Raw genomic sequence first — 19827 nt, forward strand, 5'->3', positions numbered from 1 at the left:
TCTGATGACAAAAGGAAACCGTTATCTTATAATAGTTTCATACTGAACTCTTAAAAAAAACAGGCTTACAAGCAAGGATATTATACAAGTATTTAAATAAATGCAATTCCAGACTTCCCAAGTACATAAGGGCAGATAGATGCTGATGCACAACACACAACTATGTGTGACTGCTTTCCCACTGACTGCACTGTCCCTCATAACCCATTTGCCCCACAACATCACTTCAAAAGTTTTCTAGGAATTGTGAGTCTCTGCAGATGGTGATGGCATTATTCTAGCTACTAGTCACTTGCAAGACCTCATACTTGACTTGCACGGGCCTTTATTTTTGTATTTTTCTTGCTATAACAGAAGCAGTTTTTGCTAAACGTCAGTATTCATAAAACTCATTAGATCCTGCTGCCTGAGGTAATGTGGATTAATTTTGTAATTTTGATATGATTAGATAAATGGGCAAACAATAAACTAGTGGCAAACATTAAATACTCTAAGACAGAATGTCTTATAGCTATTGCTCATCTAGGTTTCCATTATAGAAATGCTTTCACAAGTTTTAGACTAATTACTAGATATGAAAATTGAGCAAAGAAAACTGTGCATTTAATGGCATGGATAAGTCATTACTGGAATATCAAAATTATTCCTCAAAAATAAAATCTTTAGTGATGTCCTGAATTTTCATCTTTATGGCAATACTCAGTAATATGGCCAGCTACAGTTATGACTAGGTACTAAATTTTCATCTGATTACATAGCAAATTTATAAAGAAAATGTTTAATAACAACATGTTCATGTCTTGTCTGTGGGTAAAATGTGACAACAGTCTTTGCAGGAGCCACAGGAAAAACCAAATCACAGCTGTGTTTTTTGCCTCAAAGCAGAAAGACAGGTGACCCTGCTGCTTCTGAGAAAAGCCCTGACTGTAGTACTTTGCATTTTTACAGTGCTCTTCACATCACAATTTTAAGGGGGAAATAAAAAAGCGCTGCTTAATGTATCATCCCCTTGGGAGCTAAGTCTTGTTGCCCCTATTTATGTTTGAGGAAATTTTTGAGTGCTCTTTGAAGAGATTAAACTCCTTTGTTTTTTGGGAGCCCAGTTTAAGCTGGACCAGCCCCTGTGTTGCAAGGCATCAAAGGGGACTCCACCTCCTTCCACCCATGGGAAATGGCAAGTTAAGCACTTCTAAAATTCAGTTTTCTGGAAGATAAAACTGAGGAAAATTACATCTCTAGTCAATTACTAGAAGCAATAAGTAGTGAAAGGAAATACACTGAACCCCCCTTTTTAAAATTAATTTTTGAGACTTTCTCCAGTGCATCCTTAGTTCACTTTGGAGACTGGTGGAGAAGGATTTCAGAAAGTATTCCAGACATTTATTGGTCCATAAACTTTTCTATGTGACCAGAACGAGTCCCAGCTCGCTGAGGCAGCAATGTCAAGTCTTGTCAGGACAAAGATGAGGAGGAGGGTGAAGGAGAGAGAGAAATGAGTAATCTGAGGGAGCACGAAAGTTTATCAGCCTGAGCTGAGCTACCCAGAGGCTGCTACAAGCGCTGTGTGGTACAGCATCAACAGCTGCATTTGCTGCTTCCCCAAAGGCAGACCTTGATATACTTGTTTGTGTATTGGTGAAGAAGTCAAATATTAAAATTGACACACTGTAAGAGGGTTTTCTCAACTGTACTGAATAAAAGGGAAAAAAACCCGAAGGTTTGTCAGGTTGAATAAACCACTAGGATAAAGAGAGCAAAGTGATAAAGACTTAGATCCAAGCTACAGAAACAAGCATGAAAACACTATTTTTTTTTTTTTAAAGCAAATGAGGTGTTGGGTCAGCCAGCTAGTGTGTCTGAACTATGCTTTTGAATGAATGTCAGATCTTACAAAAAGAGCTTCCCTGATGGGAAAACAGGGAAAAGCTGTTGCACTTCCTAATGCAAAGCAACTTTGAATGGTAACACCAGTATTGGCATTTTCATTTTATCATAGTTCACTGCAGGGGCTTTTCCTTTCTTAAAAATAATTGGTGCAAAAGAGTACAATAAATGTTTTAAAAATCAGATCTGTACTAAATAAGACTATTCAAAAATGTATGCAGCATCATAAAAACATGACTGAATTTGCATAATCATCCTGTGAAATACAATCTTACTATTGTTTACTTACTTTAGAAGGAGAAGCATATTGATATATATATATATATAGATATATAGATAGATATAGATAATTCAATCTGTCATTTATGCAACAATGAATCTCATATATATATATATATATATATACCATTTAAAAATGAAAATATGTACTACCTTCCTAAGCTAAATTAATAGATTAATATTAGTAAAATTAATTGATTAATTTTAAAATTTCAACTGGAAACACTGAAACAATTTTCTGTGTCTTTGAAAATTATTTACCAAATAGTAGTAAAGAGTAGCATAGAACAGTTATATTTTCATAGTCTCTTTCTATGCCCTTCTACCTCATAGATTAATTTTCTAATACTTTCACAAGAATTGTAACTGTCGAGATAAACTTTGTGGAAAGTCAGGGAAAAAGTTGATTTCAATTGGAGAAAGTCAGTGCAATTTCAAAAAAACCCAAGAAATCCCAACTAAATGACAATCCCAAACTGCCAAATCCCGAATATTTCAGAACCTGTAAAACTTACAAGGTTATTTTTCTTTAATGTTCATGGAATTATACTGTAGCTCTTTGAGATGTAAATTTAGCCTGATGACTCCCTTCTCTGGCTATGTATCATGGCTTTTCCATTCTGCTTTAAGATTATAATTGGCTCAACTTGTACAATGAACTCTTTTTAAAATTATTTGACTTCATAAAAAACCCTCAGTATGTAGCATTGTTTTTTTCTTGCTAGAGCTAAATAAATTTCAGAATGTATTCCAATGAACCATTTAAGTGGGTTCACACCTTGAAATGCTTGAAGAGTCCTATGGGCTTCTCCTGTCAAGGTTTAATTCATCACTGTGATATTTAAATGCTAAACAAATTTATTTAACAATTTTGCTTTCCCTTTCCATCTTTCCTACCCACCTTCTTCTCCTTCCCCTCACACAGAGAATGACAGAATCATTTTGGTTGGAAAGGACACCTAAGATCACTGTTCATAGTACTATGTCTGTTCACAGACTGCAATAACAGTCTATTAGCCAACACAAAATCCAATACATTCGTAGAAGATATTTTGGATCCATGGCTTGGTTTTCTAGAGCTTCCTGTGCTTTACTAGAGGCAATCTCAATCCAAAAGTGCATTTTGTTTGAAGAGCAGCTGAATTAATGTGCTAATCTCAGTGGGGACACTGCAGGTGTAGGATGTATGGTGCACCAAGGAGATGTTGTAAGGGGAGATGCTGCCTTTTACTGCACATTACAAAAACAGCTGGGAAAAGTGGCCAAGCTTCCAGTCTCTCTCAAGATCCCTGAGACTTCTGCCCACCTTTCCAGTGACAGCTCCCTGTTCAACAGTAGGAATCCATTTTCTCTGTGAGCCCTGCATTAGTTAGATTTGAGGTTGTTCTGGTACCTCTGAATTCTGCCAAGCTGGGCCAGCCACTGAGATCCAGGCTAGTACGGGTCTCAAACACCAAGCAATACTTTGAGCTGAGGTTAAGATGAGCCAGTGCCGTGACAGAAGAGGCTCCTCTAGGCCTAGTTTTCCTTGTGGTACTCAAAGAAGCAACAATAAGGAAGGAGATTTGACACATAATGTATCTCCAAAGGTGTTAAGGCACCCTAATATGATATTGCTTTCATAGTGTTCCCTGGAGTTATTATTGGTTCCACCTACACTAATTCACTCTCATAAAGCCTGACTCAGAAAAGAACTAGTGCTTGTTTCATCTGACAGTATCCTAAAAATTAACAAAAATGAGTGAAAAATAGCTGAAGAGGTTATTTTCTGATGTCTACTTTCAATAGGAAAAGGAAATTCCACTGGTTTTTTAACTACATATGGTATTTTGTCAGGTATAGCTCTCAAAGCTGTTCATTGAAAAAAAGGATATACGTTTTAAAAAAGAATACTGCAGTATTTGTACAAAAATTTGCAAAGTGGAAGAACCACATGCAGCAGTCTTTACTCGGTCTTGATACAAAAGTCATTGTTAAAATGTCAGTGGGGTGATGCTAAAAGAACCTATTGAGGGACTGGGTCAAATTAAGGTATTGTGGCATCCACAAAATAGAACAGTACTCTTAAAGCTCAGAAAAGGCTGTTGAAACTTAACAACCAGCAAGATGTTGTGTAGGTGTGTTTGTGAAAGAGAGAAGCATGCAAGAAAATGTCCAAGGAAGATGCTTGCCTGGAACTGGAAGCAGATTTAAAACCATGTGGGGCTGACAGACTCAGCATGATCTCAATAATATTAATAAGCCTGGAAAAATACTTGCTGTACTTATCAAGCCGAATTGACCCCCATTAACTCTTAGTTTATTCTTGTGTACCCATTATAAAATCCAAGTTTTTCACCCTCACTTCACTGTTAGGATGGAGACACGCTTTATGACAAATTCTCAGCAGCAGCTATAGTACACTTCTTTTCTCTGGCTGCACAGAGTGGTCACAACCTTGCTGCCTATCCAAACAGCCAAAGATAGATTATGTCTGCTGCAGAAAAATCAAATCAGGATCAAAGCAGGTTATTGATTTATTAACAGCACCTAATTAACCAGCAATGAGCGAACAATATTTTAGGGATCAATACCAGCGTGACAACAGATGTAAACCACATATGACATAGCATTTACATGACTTCAAGCATGATACATGAATACATCAATACATGAAACCAAGTCTGTTGCTACATCAAGGTCAAACACAACTGCTTTTCCACACAATTTACTTGTAGCTCAGAAAGACGTATCAATTCATGGAACAGTTATAACCTTGCGCTAAATCAATCCAGAATTATGAAGATATGCAGAGACGCTTAGAAGATGCTTAGATTCAACTTGGGGTTGAAGCTGGATATGGAAGCAAAATTTTTGGTGCCGTGGTCAGCTCTTTCTGAGAGGGAACTACAGTCCTGACCTGTAATTCCTCTGCCCACTTTCAGCCCATTCAAAATGTAGTGTGAGAAGCCAGCATGAGCAAGGGTTGTTTTGTCAGAGAAGCTGGTACAGAAACTTCTTTTACTATTTTTGCTTTTCAATGCAAGAGCGACCTTTCAAAGATACTGACCTGTAAAATTCCAAGTGCAAGCCACTGGCATTTTTTTGAGGGGTGAGGAATTTTTGTAGGGTTCGAGGTAGGATTTCTCTGGAACTGATTTCTGCAGAGCAAAGGGTCAAAGGATGCAAACAATATGGGGAAATTTTGATTGCATTTTCTTTCATCTTTTTCCCAACAATACCACATGTAACTGAATGATACATCTCAATTTCTTTCTGCATTGGTGTTAAACCTCTTTACCCTTGCTTTTTGCAGTCATTTTCTTTTAGTCATGATGAATGTTGTACAAATAGAGCTAGCATAATGAATTGGTTCTTAATTTCTTCTAGCTGGTCTTGGATTTGGCTGGTGGCTATAAGTGAAGCAAATGTACTAGAAAAATAAATGGTAGGTTTTGATTGTCATAGCTGAATATAGTCATTATGAGTGTTAATCACCAAAAGTGAATTCCAGTGTATACTTAACTGCACACCTGTCTGACATCTGGAAAATTGAACTAATCCATTTTCTGAAAGGAACTCCAACTTGGAAATCGCATTTGCGTTTGGCAGCGTTATGCCTACTATTGTTACAAATAGCCCTGAAGAAGATTAGAATGGAAGGAAATAAAGGCAATCTCCTTTGTTTTGCGGGTTGTGTATTTTGTGGTTTTGACAGCACCGGGGAGGGAGATTTGCCTTGTTTATCAGCACAGAGCTCACATGCAGCACCAAGAGTGCTCCTGCAATGCTCGCCCCAGGGTCTGCAAGGGAAGAGTTACGCAGCAGAGATTTTGGGAAGGCAAAGCTGCAGGAGGATGGGCACTAGGGCTGAGGAAGGGGTGCAACTTGGGATGGAGGAGTGAACCCCATTGTTTGGTGTGTTTCTCCACCCATTACAACTGCCTTGTGAAAGCAGAGAAAACTAAGGGAAGGTTTCATGCTGTGCCTTCCAAAAGTGTTGAAAACTCCTCCGGAAGATTTTCCATATTAAAATTGCCAGTTTGTTAGTGGGACTGTTTCAAAATCTTCAGAATCACCAGGTGAGTCTGTTTCTCTTGAACAAAAAGGGGAAAACTATGTCTCGTGCATCACCCATAGCTTTTCAGGACTCCTTAAGCCCACCAGCATCTAAATACAGGTTTTGCTAGCAAACCATAAAAGTGAGTGTCCAAGAATCAATGTGCCAGAGGTTAAATGACCACATTTATCCTAATATAAAATCATTTTATATCAGCCACTTTTTAGTTTTTGTAGCTTTTAATTCATCTAGCCGTAAATAAAAGGTTATACCTTCTATCATTGGGAGTGACAGTTATTATACCATAATTTTGTATTTTCTTTCTTAAAAAAAAATACAGAGAATATTATGGGCCAATATATTTCTTCCATATGTCTTAGTTGTTTTGTCATAACAGCAATACCTAAAAAAAAATAAAATTACACATTACAGAAAATGAATCAGGCAACTGATTTTAATTTTGGATTTTTTTAGTCCTCTGTGTCTGTGTGATTGAAAGTTTGTGAGGTGCTCAGTGTGGTTTATAAAACCCTGTCAAGCTTGTAACTTTGGCAAAGAAAGACTTCTTAATACACAGTTTTTAATGTGAAATTACCATATTCTCTCTTAGCAAGAGAGGTCTTTTTCAGCAGCTAAAATTAACTGTTGAAAAACGTTGGAAATGTGCATGGTAATGAGTTCATTCCTGTCAAAATGAAATCATTAATATTAATTTTTATCCTCCTCTGAGTGACTCCTGCACCATTTTTCAAGTTAGGAAAGAAGTTAGAAAATTTGCAAGACCATTTCCAGCAATGCAGGGGTAGGAGGTCTTCCACCATCCTCAAAAGACTATTTTAATGTCTTGGCTTCTCCTCTGAAAACTTCTTACTTCACCGTTTAACTTTTCCTCTGATTATTTACATATTTACATATATAACTGCAAGGCTGTTAACTTATAAAACACATAGGATGTACAGACCTTGAGACTGCCATGAGATGGTCTTCCCAAAGGTTTTGGGGTTTATTTTTTAGCAGCTAAGTAGAGCATTACATCTCAGTTCAGACTGTTCCCAAAGGACCTGTTTCCACTGAAGTCAATGGAAAAATTCCCATTGATTTCAGCATGCCGGGATGAAGTCCAAAGTTCAGGCATTAACGAGAGGTCTCTGAGTACAGCAAAAATAGGAGGATTCACAGGCTCTTGATTCTTTGGAAAACTTCAGCAGATATTTAATCTCTGCTGCTTTTATTACACTTAAGCATGAAACCAAAATTTTAGTTTAGCATGAAACTAAACATAAAATAAATATAAGCATGAACTTAAACGTATTTTTAAAAAAGTTTATTTTTAAAAACCCCACCCCATATTACATATTACAGCTGTGCTTACCAAGCAGGCAGGTGACATGGAGTCTCAATGACAATAGCTTTTAACAATAAAAGGGTTTCATTTCTGTGTTAAAATTACAATTTTCACTCCACAGTACATCATAAAACTTTTAAAAGATGGCATTAACAGCAGAATCTTTTCAATTTAAAAATGTCCTGGTATTTTTAACTGGATATACCTTGTTGGCTTTTGTTTTAATTTGGGGGGAAGGGGAAGTGATCAACTTTTATCCTCGTTTAATGCCAACTAAATATTCCTTAGCTACTGAAGTGACTTAATGACATGAGTATGTGGTCTTATCAAAGTCCCATTATTGTTCTGACAGTATCTCATTTGTATGCAAATCCACTTGCATGCAACTTATTCTTTGGCAAACGGTGCTAGCAAGCCAGCGAGCGTCGTTTTAATTATGTGCATGTCTGTGCACAGTATATTTGTTACTGCACAGGAACATTATGCTGCTGTAACAACTATGGCACCTTATATCACGCTCATGAAGGATGCTGCAGACCATCCTGCAATCTTTATTGTGAGTGATAGACATGCTCTGTCAGTCTCTGTCACCCAAGGGTAATCGCAATACATAAGGCAACCTTCTAGATAAAATATTAATAGGGCACTTTTTTGTGTATTCCCATCTTTTTCATAATGATGCCCACTGGATATCTGCTCAGTTGGTGCCTTGCCTTCTCTTATTTTGCAAATTCTTGACAATTAAGAAAAATTAATCCTGTTAGACACAAACCAAGAGGGAGAACCCTACGCACTTGTATGGTGGAGGAAAGCTTCTGCTTAGCAGATGTAGGTTAGTGTCAGAGGATGACTGGTGTCAGTAAATGTACAGGGGGGAGAGGGATGGAGTGTACATGTATACCTGATAGGGGCTATCAACCCAAAAGTGAGGGGAATCTGCCAGGTGATTTCCAGGGCCCCTTTCTGACACCCCTGAGAAGGGTCTCCTGGGAGACCTGGCCCCTCGCTGTGTTTCTGCAACCTCTAAAAATGCTGTCCAGAGGACTGGGGGGGTGGGGGATGACACTCTCTCCTTAAGGCCTTATGGACAAACCCATCCTTCTCTGCACTTCGTCTGGCTTGCAAGATAAAGCTACCTCTGCATTGTGCCATGGAGCCAGCCCCATTACTTGTGATACAATCCATGCTAGCGGAATGCTCTATGGGGACAAATATCATCCTGTGTGGAAAGATGACTTCAGAATTACATGATTCCAGAAAAGAAAGGAGAGTGTCTATGTCCCAGCTTCGAGGTAGCAGAGTTTCATCATGAATCTTCAGAGGGAAAAAAGTGAATCTATCAGGAGAAGCGCAATAATGCAAAATCAGCCAGCAGAAGCACAGAGGCACAGACAAAGTGCAACATCCTCCTCTGAATGTAGCCTTAGCTTATATGGTTAAATAAAGGTGAATGTTGCTTATATGGTTAAATGAATGTGAATGTAGCTTATATGGTTAAATAAAGGTGGATGTGACTGTGCAGTGCATCTGCGTGCGGTGCTGCGGTTTGATCTATCTAGGAAGACAGGGCTGGAGGAGCTGTCTAGGTCATTATCTGCAGTGCTCTGCAATTGCATACGCCCCTGTATATGTTTATGTACATCCCTGTGCATGGGAAGCATAAAATCTGCACACCTGCAAAGTAACCAGCATTTAGACAAACATCTTCTATCTGCTAGGAAAGAGGCTCTAGTCGAACCAGACAACAAAACTTCTGCATTTACTAATAAACCTGACAAACTGATTTATGGCTGTTTTCCTTGCTGTGATTTGTTGACAGATTGTTCTTTATGCAAAAATTACCAAGGTTTAAATCTGTATCATATGGCCTCTAATTCAACTGACAATATGTTACCAATTAAATTCCGCTTAAGCTATCATCAACTAGCAAACCACAGACTGTGTTAAAGAGAATGACAGTCAGATAGCCAGTAAAATCATTTGTGCCATTATTCTGAAGGCTGGACTATAAAGGAGGGACATTAAGTAACTATAGGAAAAATAAAAATTTTTTTTTTTTGTAGTGAAAATGAAACTGCTGCTGTTTTTTTAATTTAATTCATTTCCTGTTGGAGAAAAAGAGATGAGATTCCTGTCCTTGGCATCCCATAGTGTTCTCTCATGCAGAAGGAGAGGCACAGCAGGGTCAGTGGTTAGTGGGAGGAGTATTAATGAAACTTTACTGTTTGCCCTTTAATTTGATCTTCAGTTACTCTTTAGCTTAATTCTGGCCTCACCTCTCCAGTATTGTTGTTTTCATTTGTAGGTAGAGAATGCATTTTCTGCCAGCAAAAGTGTAGATCCTGCAGTAAAAAAGAAGGTGTTTCTAAATGAGCTTAATTACCCAAGTAAATTTCTCCTTCACCAAGGTGAAAAAAGGACTCAGAACACAGAATGACATTGAATATCATAACGAGGAATACAGGTCTTCCCTCCCAGTACTGATCTAGGCAGCACATGGAATTGGGAAGGGCATTAATAACCTTCCTTTGCAAATTCACATAGGCAACTTCACCTGTGAAAGACATATTTTAAATGTTGCTGTGAGATAAAAGCTTCTACACACCAAGGTCTGTGAGAGCTAAAAAAAAAACACGCAAAAAAAAAGAGTGCTTTTCTGAGCAGCCATTTGCTGGATTTGTTCCAGGAGAGGTGAGAACTTCCTCAGAGCCAGAGCTGTGCAGTGCAAAGTGGGCTGAGGTTCGCTTATGTGTGGAGGTGGCCTGGCCGGCTTTCTTGGCTTAGACACTGAAAGTGCCAAAGCCCAGGGTTTAAACAGTATGGTGGGAGCTTGTCTGTAAATGCTGCATTGTACAGAGCTTCCTGCTGTGAGTATTATCTACCTCCTTATCTCCGCTTTAATGTTGCAGTTGAGTATTTAAGTGTATGTGTGCTCTGGAAAATGGGTAGTAATCTTTGTTTAGAAAATAGAGCCTATCACTATTAACCCTAGTGAATTGAAATGTTACTCCTTTCCCCATTATATCATCATTGCAGTCATTATTTACTCAAGAGCTTTTTAAAGGTTTGTTGTTTGTACTGATGACTGCAGTGTCCTAGGCAGGGACTAGGATTTGGGGACTATGATTTCGGGATCTAATCGTGAGGCATCTCTAATGAATGCTGAACTCCCCTTCATTTCTGTATGTTGCAATACAATAACACGAGCCAAAAAAACCCCACTGAGAAGCAACTAAAATCATAACACTTTCAAAAATAAAAACATCCCTCTTACCGAAGATTACAACGTAAATCAGGCATCTATTATTTCTGTGTCAGTATAATAATTTAAAAAGAATTTGCACATGATAAGAGGCATCCTCTAAGGATGACAAATTAGGTATAATAAAACAGTTAGAAGAGAACATAAATAAGAAGGCATTTGGGGAAAATCCTCTTCTGCCTCTGCAGTCATACAAATAAACAGTTTGGAGGATATACTTCTCTGCTTACAAAATGATAGCCAGTCCCCGAGGCTCTTACGGATCCCATCAAATCCCTTGTTCCAGCTGTCTTCCACGGAAAGGAAGGAGGGGAGCAGCAGAGTCTTTGGTCCTTGCCTTGCATCATGACCTTGTGGTCACAAATGTAAAGATTACACTGCTATCTCACACCTCTGCACACAGCTGTGCCTGCTCTACAGGGAGCTAAGACAGAAAGACCCAGGGCAGAACAGGCTGCACCTCTAGTCAGCACACCAAGATAATGGTTACACATAAAACTAGATCTACGTATCTGCAATGTCTATATGCATATCAGTGAGGTCTTCATCAGCTCTTGAGCGTACAAGAAACGCAGGAATATTCTGGTGTAAACTTAATTGAACTACGTGTGTGCTCCTACATGAACTAAGAGTCAGTCCCTGTGCTATTCACTTTAACAGCATTGCCAGGATAAAATGTTTTTCCTGGTTTTTTAATCTCACTGGGGCGTCTGTGTGTGGTGCTGGAGAAAAAGTCAGTCCTGCAACAACCTCTTGCCGACAGCTCTGCTATGGTACATTTGTCAGTGTTTTCTGCTGCTCTGACATCTCCTTTGGATTTTTTCTGGCTTATTTTACAGCTTGCCCTGCAGACCATGTGGGAATGCAGATCGCTTCTGCTGAAAAAGATAGTCATGAGGGATGTCACACCAGGAGCAAGGATAGCTTTCTCTTCTCCATTTGCTCTTTGAGAAGCTGACACTGCAGAAGCCCTGTGAGCCTCAGGTCCCTGCAGCCCTACTCTACCAAGTCTGGCAGACTGCACATTGCCTCGAGATTTCTGTGTCTGAACTGCTGGGTGGGCAGGAGTAAGATCCAGGATCCTACCGTTCAGATTCCCTCCCACCCTCCAATTTCCCCTCCCACAGAGAAACTCCACCTCATTTACAGCAGAGGAAAGAGGAAAAGTCATCTCACTTCAGTGCAGACAGCGTTTTATTGTAAGCAAGAAGACAGGATGAAGAAGTCATAGACCATTTCCTCCAAAGAGCTGGGTGATCATGAGCAGCTGATGTAAGTCATGACAGACTTCGCTGTAAATCAGCAGATCCTGGCCCTGGGACTAGCCATAATGGTCCTTCTCTTGACCTCTGTCTCAGCACAGCTTGGGCCAGGTACAGCTCCCCACTTGGGCTCTGGAGAGGAATGTGTGTTTTGGAGTGCTGCTGCAGTGGGATATATTTGTAAAGCCCCAGTGAGAACCTCCCTCCTTGGCTGTTGAACTCCATGCAAGGGGCTCTGCTTGTTGTAGCAGAGACTGCCATGGTTCTTCCCACTCCAGGTCACCCAGCAGATGGAAGAGCACCACTTTTCATAAGCTGGTTTGGTAGTGGTCAGTATTACAATTTAATTTGAATATTTGGGAATACAAAATTGCCACCCCTTATTGTGATTATGGAATAACGATATAAATTAGCAAAATTTCATTAATAACTTGCTGTCTTCCATTGTAGCTTTTTTTGCTCCTCGCTTGATTTTTCAGATGGAACTGGACTTTTTCAGAGGCTCTCTGATAGTGAATGCATGTTTTAGTTAGATGTAATGAAGAGCAAGGCTGCATGATACTTTGCAAGATTTCCATTCCAGCTCTACCAGCAAACAACAGAGATAACTGCTACCTCCCAGATTTCCATGCTCTGTTTCTTTCTGGGCCTGGTCCAACTTGTACTCAGGCTAGTTCAGAAATTTTTACTGATTTCCATGGACTTTGGTCTTGTCCTTTTTTAGAGAAAGAAGTTAATTTAAACCAGAAGTGCACACTTACCTAGTGGTGTCAAAGATGCATGTGGACACAGGAAAGATATAGGGAAAACTGGCTCTGCACCATGGAACAGTGGCACCATCTAGTCCCCAGTTACTGTGTTTGATACATTTCCTAATTTCTGCAGTGATTTAACATTAGAGTGGGTCCAGCTCATTGAAGCAAATTTATATGCAGGAGCACTATTTTAATCTTAGACTTAAAATAATTTTAATTAGTAATAGCTTCCTTTTCCAGTCTGTCAACATACCTCCACCTCTTGGCTTTTTAAGAAATAAGGTAAATATAGAAATAAAAGTATTAAATTATTACCAGGCAACCAGAACAAGGAAAACATCAGAACTGTCAAACCTAGAGATGTGAAAAATGACCTAGACTTTCCAATTCCGACCTGTCTCCTCAACACAACTCTACCTGGCTCCATCTTATTTAAGACTTGATAATTTGACTAAATATTGAAATGAAATAATGAAAATACTATAATAGACCATCTCATCCTTTATTCTTTCAGTCACACAGGTGCCAGGTTTCTTTCTCAACCTGCAACTCCTAACAAATATCACCTTCATGACTTTGCCTGCGGTGTTTATCCTGCTGCTACTATAATTTTGCTTCCTCTTTGCAGGAGACAGCTGCTCTACACGGGTAGCTCTTCTGCAGCACGGTAAGGCATTATCGAAAAGCTTACTGCTGATGCTAATGGAGCTGGTCTAGCTGCTGACACAGAACATATGGCTTTACTGGATTTCAGTTCCAAAATGCTGACCCCCTCTTTCAGGAGGAAGGAGCATGGTGATCTGGAGGACGCGGCTCAGCCACCTCCTCACTGTAGGAGACTGAGAGATGTATGGGCTATTTCACCCCCCTTGGTTTGGAAGGGAAAGTTAGCATGCTTATGCTTCCCTCATCCAATCTAAAGAAAACAAACCAAAAATGCCGTGTTCAGAAACCATCATGCTGGTAGCAATAGGGTTAAAATTTCTCCAGCAGTGTGCCTTTTGGAGGTTTGGAATTTTTTGCTATTACTTGGATTAAAACAATAATAAAGATAAGACATGTATTTTTCTTTTTCTAAGGCTGTACTCATTTAATGGTTAAACGTGAAAAGAGGATACTAGAAGCATCCTGAATGCAGTTTAAATGAGTTTAAAACTCCAATTGCTTATAGCTTACGAAAAAAGTGTCTTAAACCAAATGGTCTCAGTGGGGTGATGCATGGGCAAAATGTAAAATGACACATAATGAAATAAAGTAATTTTATTTGCAAACCTGTTTGAAAGGCTGGTACAGAATGTAACAATCAAGAAGAAGCAGTCTGGCATTTCTCTTGGTGTACTTTTGCAAAATTATGTGACCCAAGAAAGAAAACATTAAGATGTTCTGATTTTACCCTATAGGACAGAGAAATACACTTTGGTTAATGCTAACCATAATTCTATCTACTTGGCTCAGACAGTTATATTTTTATGAATCTTACGTTACTTTCTGTCACCCTCTAGGCAACAATATAGAGTTATTACAGTATAAAGGAAAATGCTTCCTGTTGAGCTTATACTTGAACAAGTCTTAACCAAGTGGAAGCTCTTAATAAAAGGGTAAATATACTAAGGAATAAACAGGTAGAGTGAATAAAAAAGGAATATAGGCTTTATGGATGCTCAGGTTGATGGCACAGACCAGCAAAACACAGAAAACTCCAAGGTAAAGCTAAGCTACATCAGAAATCTGAGGGGGTTAGAATTTTGTTAAGTGAATTTAGTGCTCATTAAGGGATTTGCGGTGTCAGCATTATAAAGCAAAGTCCTCTCTCGCCCTCAGAATTGGAACAGCACAGTGCAGCAATATTAATTCCACGGCCGTTCCCTTCTTGGCCTTGCCAATAAAATTATTACCCAGGGACCCAATTGTTCGGCACTGCTCGGCGAGTGCCTCCTCACGAGAAATTGAGCTGAGATCACCAGCTCTTTTAATGTGGCAGACAGATTGTAGCGCTCTGTGCCATGCCAGGCTTGAAACACAGACAGCTTCTGCCTTTAGTTTAAAGGAAAATATTGTGAATTACTCTTGTTTTCTGTGTGTGTCTCCCTGAAATACCCACACAAATTGTTTCCTTCTGCTTTACGTCTCTCATCATTTCCTTTGTTCTCAGCCCAGTTATTTTGACTAGAAGTTTATTTTGTGCAGCATAGGAAATAGAGATCCACAAATACTAACCAGACATAGAAAAAAATATCAGTGTGTAGGTTTTCAAATCAGTTGTGTGGAGCAGAGGTCTACTGGTGCAGAAAACACTGGTGATGTTGAAAAAACTGCACTTGCTTTCTCTGATTTGTTTTGGTTTTTTGTTTTTGTTTTTGTTTTTTTTTTTTCTGAAAGTCAGCTAGATATAGTTTTCATTCCATGGAAACTCTTCATAATGAGTATACATTTATATTGCAAACCCTTATTCCTTGTGGCCCCATGTGGCTTTTTAAGACCAAATATAAAGCCTTCTTCAGCATTACCTTATCCCTTCATCCAGACATCATTCAGAGCTACAGCTGATTTTCTAAATTACATCATACGTAAGTAGATTTATTTTTCCTTTTCTGCAGATATAGTTTAATTTCCTGATCCAATTTGCATGGGTGCACACTCATAAATTTTAAATATATTTAACCTCTTTTCAAAGAATCCCTTTAATTTCTCTAAGGTCCATGACCTTTAACTTTTATGCACAACATTTTGTAGATTAAAAGCCCACAAAGAGATCCAGAAATAATGCTTAAAACACCTTACTACCTTTCCAAAGGTCCTCTTTACCCCTCATGAAACAAAACATTCCCCTGTATTGTGCTCCTGGTAGCCCAGAAACAAGGGCTTCAGCTGAGAGGCATTTGCTGTGGTTTTGCTGATCACAGAGTTCATCAAGTATCAAATTAATGAGGGAAGATTGGATGGGCCACCCTGGATCCAAACAGGAATCTTGCAAACCCAGGAACTGACCAGCACCTCTGGCTGCTACAGGAAGGCAGAGAACACATTTCCACATGGCAGTGATAGGTTGACTTGCACCCATGGCAATTCCTTTGTCACCTCCTGAGATGTTACCAGTCATGAAAGGGTCCCACCTTAAACTGTGGGGTTTTCTTCTAAAAAAAGAAATTTCTGCTATTTCTGAAGTCACCTTGTCACCCAGGCAGATGATAACCACTGTCATATCCTTTTCCTCACCATTACATGTCCCTTTCTAAGTGTATTTTCCCTGGGAAGTCCACACCCACACCTGCCAGGGGATGATGCTGTACTATTTCCTTGACTCTAATAAACCTTTGCCATGAAAGGCAAGGAGCAGGAAGCAAAGGATCTGCCCCCCAAGCTGAGCATCTTTGCTTAGTTCTGGAGAAGAGTAAGTACAACCCAGTCTGGGTGACCTGTGTAGGACGGCAAGAAGGGACAGCCTGTTTCAAATGCCAGAGAAGATGACCAGGGGATCACAACTAGCCAGCATGGTTATATGGGCTATAATTCCATTCCCAGCTCATGCTCCTGGCTGCTAGTACACAACCCCCGCTCACAGCAGTACCTGAGATCCCCAGAAAGAACACAAAAGACTTGGTGATTGTTCAGTGAGGATCACCTGCCTCCTCCTTGTTTTGGTTTGTAAATGCAATTATTTCAAATATATCTGTTTGTACACACACACACAGACACACACAGACACACACACATATATATATATATATTAATGTTACTGTAATTTTTGTCAGCTTTCTCGGTACTGGCACTGCTCAGGGCTTGCCTGTGAGGTGTAGGCAGTGGAACAAGCACAGCCTCTGGCACAGTGTGGAGGCAGGCAGGGATTGTGCTGTGCACCACTGCCTTTGTCTCAAGCTTGTCTCTGTTCAGCGAAGGCTGCCAGGCAGCAACCTCGGTCACATGGAGGTTTTCTTCAGGGAGCCACTGCTCCAAGAGATACTCTGAAAAGATGCAACCTTAAAGTGGTGCAGTCACTGAGAATTGTAATTATGGCATTTATTAAAGCCGTTTACAAGGCAGGAATGTAAGACAAAAGCAAATAGGTAGTAGTTGCTTAACAGAATCTGACAACACTCAAATTCAGATATCTTTGGAGGAGAGATGGGGGATAGGTTAATAACCTTTCTTTTTTGGGTCCAAGGGGCATTGTGTGCTGCCAGCAGCGGTGATCAGCTTGAGTGTCCATCCGCCGATCCTTTGGCCACTTTGTGAGCTGGCCCCTGACATCTGTTGGGGGGCGACTGGCTGGCATGTGTAATTGGGAGCTGTCACTGGGGACACCCTCTCTGCTGCCCCACTGCCCCCGTGCCTGACCCCAGCCTGCAGACCCCTGGATGGGCTCTGGTTTGGAGGGTGGCGTGTACCTGCCGTGCTCATTGCCAGCAGGTCGTGCCCTCCCCATCGCCACAAAGCCACCATCCAGCAAAAGGGCTTTGTTCGACCTGGACCCCAGGGAAAGCCCACTCATAGCACTGGGTTCAGTCCTTTTGTTTCCAGGTTAAAAACTTGACCTTCCCCTCCCCTGAGCCTGAAACAGCCCTCACAGCACTTCTGCTCAGCAATTACATTTTCTTTTTAAATCTTTCTTTGGGGCTCAGGTGACAAAAAGACTTTGATAATATAAATAGGTCTCCAAACCTTTTGTGTGAGTAAAAAATTGTAGGAAAGAGAAAAACAAGAGGGGGAAAAAAAACCCCTGTGTCTCTCTAATTGGCATAATTCCATCAGCCCTGGTTTATAATTTAAGATGGATCAATTCTGCAGCTGACATGATAGATGTTGTCATCAATACTTGGAAACAGCAATTTATATTTCTTTGTTTGGGGACACAGGCATCCACCTACCTCCATGGGGGTATTATGTGTGAATCAAGAGAAATATGTGACCAGTAGACTAAGACTTGACTTAGACTTCCAGCCATGCACCTTATTAAAATAATAAATATTTTCATTATCCAGAGAATCCATTATAGTTCTCTGTTTTAGCTATTGTTAACTAATAATTTGGATTAATTACCAACTTAAATTGTTAAAAATTAAATCCATATATTTTACTTCTTTAAAAGAGTGATAGCTTGCAACCATTTGTGTATTATGCATGTTAAGTGGGAGAGTGATGAAATATGTTGTGTTAACTTTGACAGCATCTGTATCCATGCCATATTACACCCTGGTCTTATCAAATCTCAGAAGCTACAGTGTATAAATAGACTGTGATGATATTTACAGGAGAGAAATCATTCACAATATTTTTGGCATCTTTTGTAGTGACTAGAGAAGAGCCACCTAACGAATACAATACACAATAATGCAATAAAGGGGTGTATAAGAGCATAGAATCAAGGAGCACTTACACCTGCTGAGTCACTTAAGGTTAGGCATATGTTAGCCATCAGGCATAAACACAAGTTTCGTCCTAAGGAATTTCAAAGCAGATTGCAAGTTTAAATAAACAGGGAAACACAATTCAGAGCTCATTTCTCTCTCTGCTGAAGCAACTCCAGCCGCTGTGCTGGAACTTCGCACTGATTTAATGAAACAGTATCTGGTTGAAGACATATAGATACAGGGAGAAAGTAAAGTTATTTAGAGAGAAAAAAAATGTTGCCAAATGTACACTTTATTATGTTAAGAGTACTAAATTATGGACTGTGCAACTGCTCAAACTGCAAGTTACTGAGCTCAATATGGGAAGAACACTGGATAGGCTGTGGCTAGACTAGATAATCCAGTGGGTTTGCCTTTGCTGTGAACTATAAGGTTATGAAAACCCACTACTACACTGAAAACTCTTTACACTTAAATGTGTAAGTATCTGCAGCGAAACACTGCATTTGAATTTAAATAGCAAACCTATTATAAAGTATACTCATTAGACTACTTTAGAGACCCCTGGAAAAACAAAACACATTCGAAAGCACTGAGGGACCAATTCTTCAAAACTGGCTCTAATTTAGAATCCCTCTCCCCTGTGGAGCTGGTGCCCAGCAGAAATAGGTGCTGCTCAGAATGGTGATGAGATGCTAAAGCAAGACTAAATAATGCTTCTTGGCTTTTCATCTCATGGAGGAGACTCATGTCGAGGCGTTATGTAAACACTCACCAAGTGACACTACATGTGTCCTGTCACTGCCTGTACAAGGGCTCAGAGCAGTTACCAGAGCTGCCCTGGGAGCACTGCCTTGCAGTGAGAGGTGGAAGTGCATCACACACCAAGAAATGTGTGATTGTGCTGGGTAACCCTCTCTGCCAAGCAACGCAGCAGTCTGCCCTCTGAAGGAATTGCTGATGGATTAGGTTGTTGAGACAAGAGCAGGCATGGATTTACAGAAGAGATGTGGTGAGGTGTAACAGCTCCCACTTTGTCCCTGAAGCCACAAGATGTGCCATGCACTGTCTAATCCAGGACCACGCTGCATGCACACACCTGTGAGGCTGCCCCCAGCAACCACTGAAATTCACAGGCAAAAAGAGGTTCTGCCTGTGTCCCAGCACTCTGCACTGGCATGTCACAAGTGGGGCAAGATGTAGAAATTCTTGTTCTTGAGACACACTGCACTAATGCTAAAGCATTTCCTACACTGGCCACCTCCAGAATTCCTCTCTTCTGTTCTTCGAAAGCATTCCGCCAAGGTCTTATGAATTCGTTGGGAATTTATTTCTTGCTGGGTAGATGTTTTAAAGGTAGGTCATACTAAAGAGATACTATGGTGGTATTTTGCGTACAGGATGTTGACTAAGAATGTAGTATTTCTCACCTCCCCCTTATTTTATGTTACATTAAAATTATCTTTACTCTTCCTCAGGCAGTTGCTATGCCATGCTTTAGACAGAGAGTCTGAGAAGAGGGAAATGTCAACTTTTAAGATGATGTTCAGCTTTCCTGTTACATGCAATCTTTATGTAAGGGATTTGAATTACATATTGTTCCTAGGCCTTTGGCTCTTCTTACAAAGTCTGCTTGACTGGGCACAGTTGCTT

This window comes from Cyanistes caeruleus, chromosome 3 (assembly GCF_971803275.1).
Source record: "Cyanistes caeruleus chromosome 3, bCyaCae1.hap1.1, whole genome shotgun sequence".
Classification (NCBI taxonomy): Eukaryota; Metazoa; Chordata; class Aves; order Passeriformes; family Paridae; genus Cyanistes; species Cyanistes caeruleus.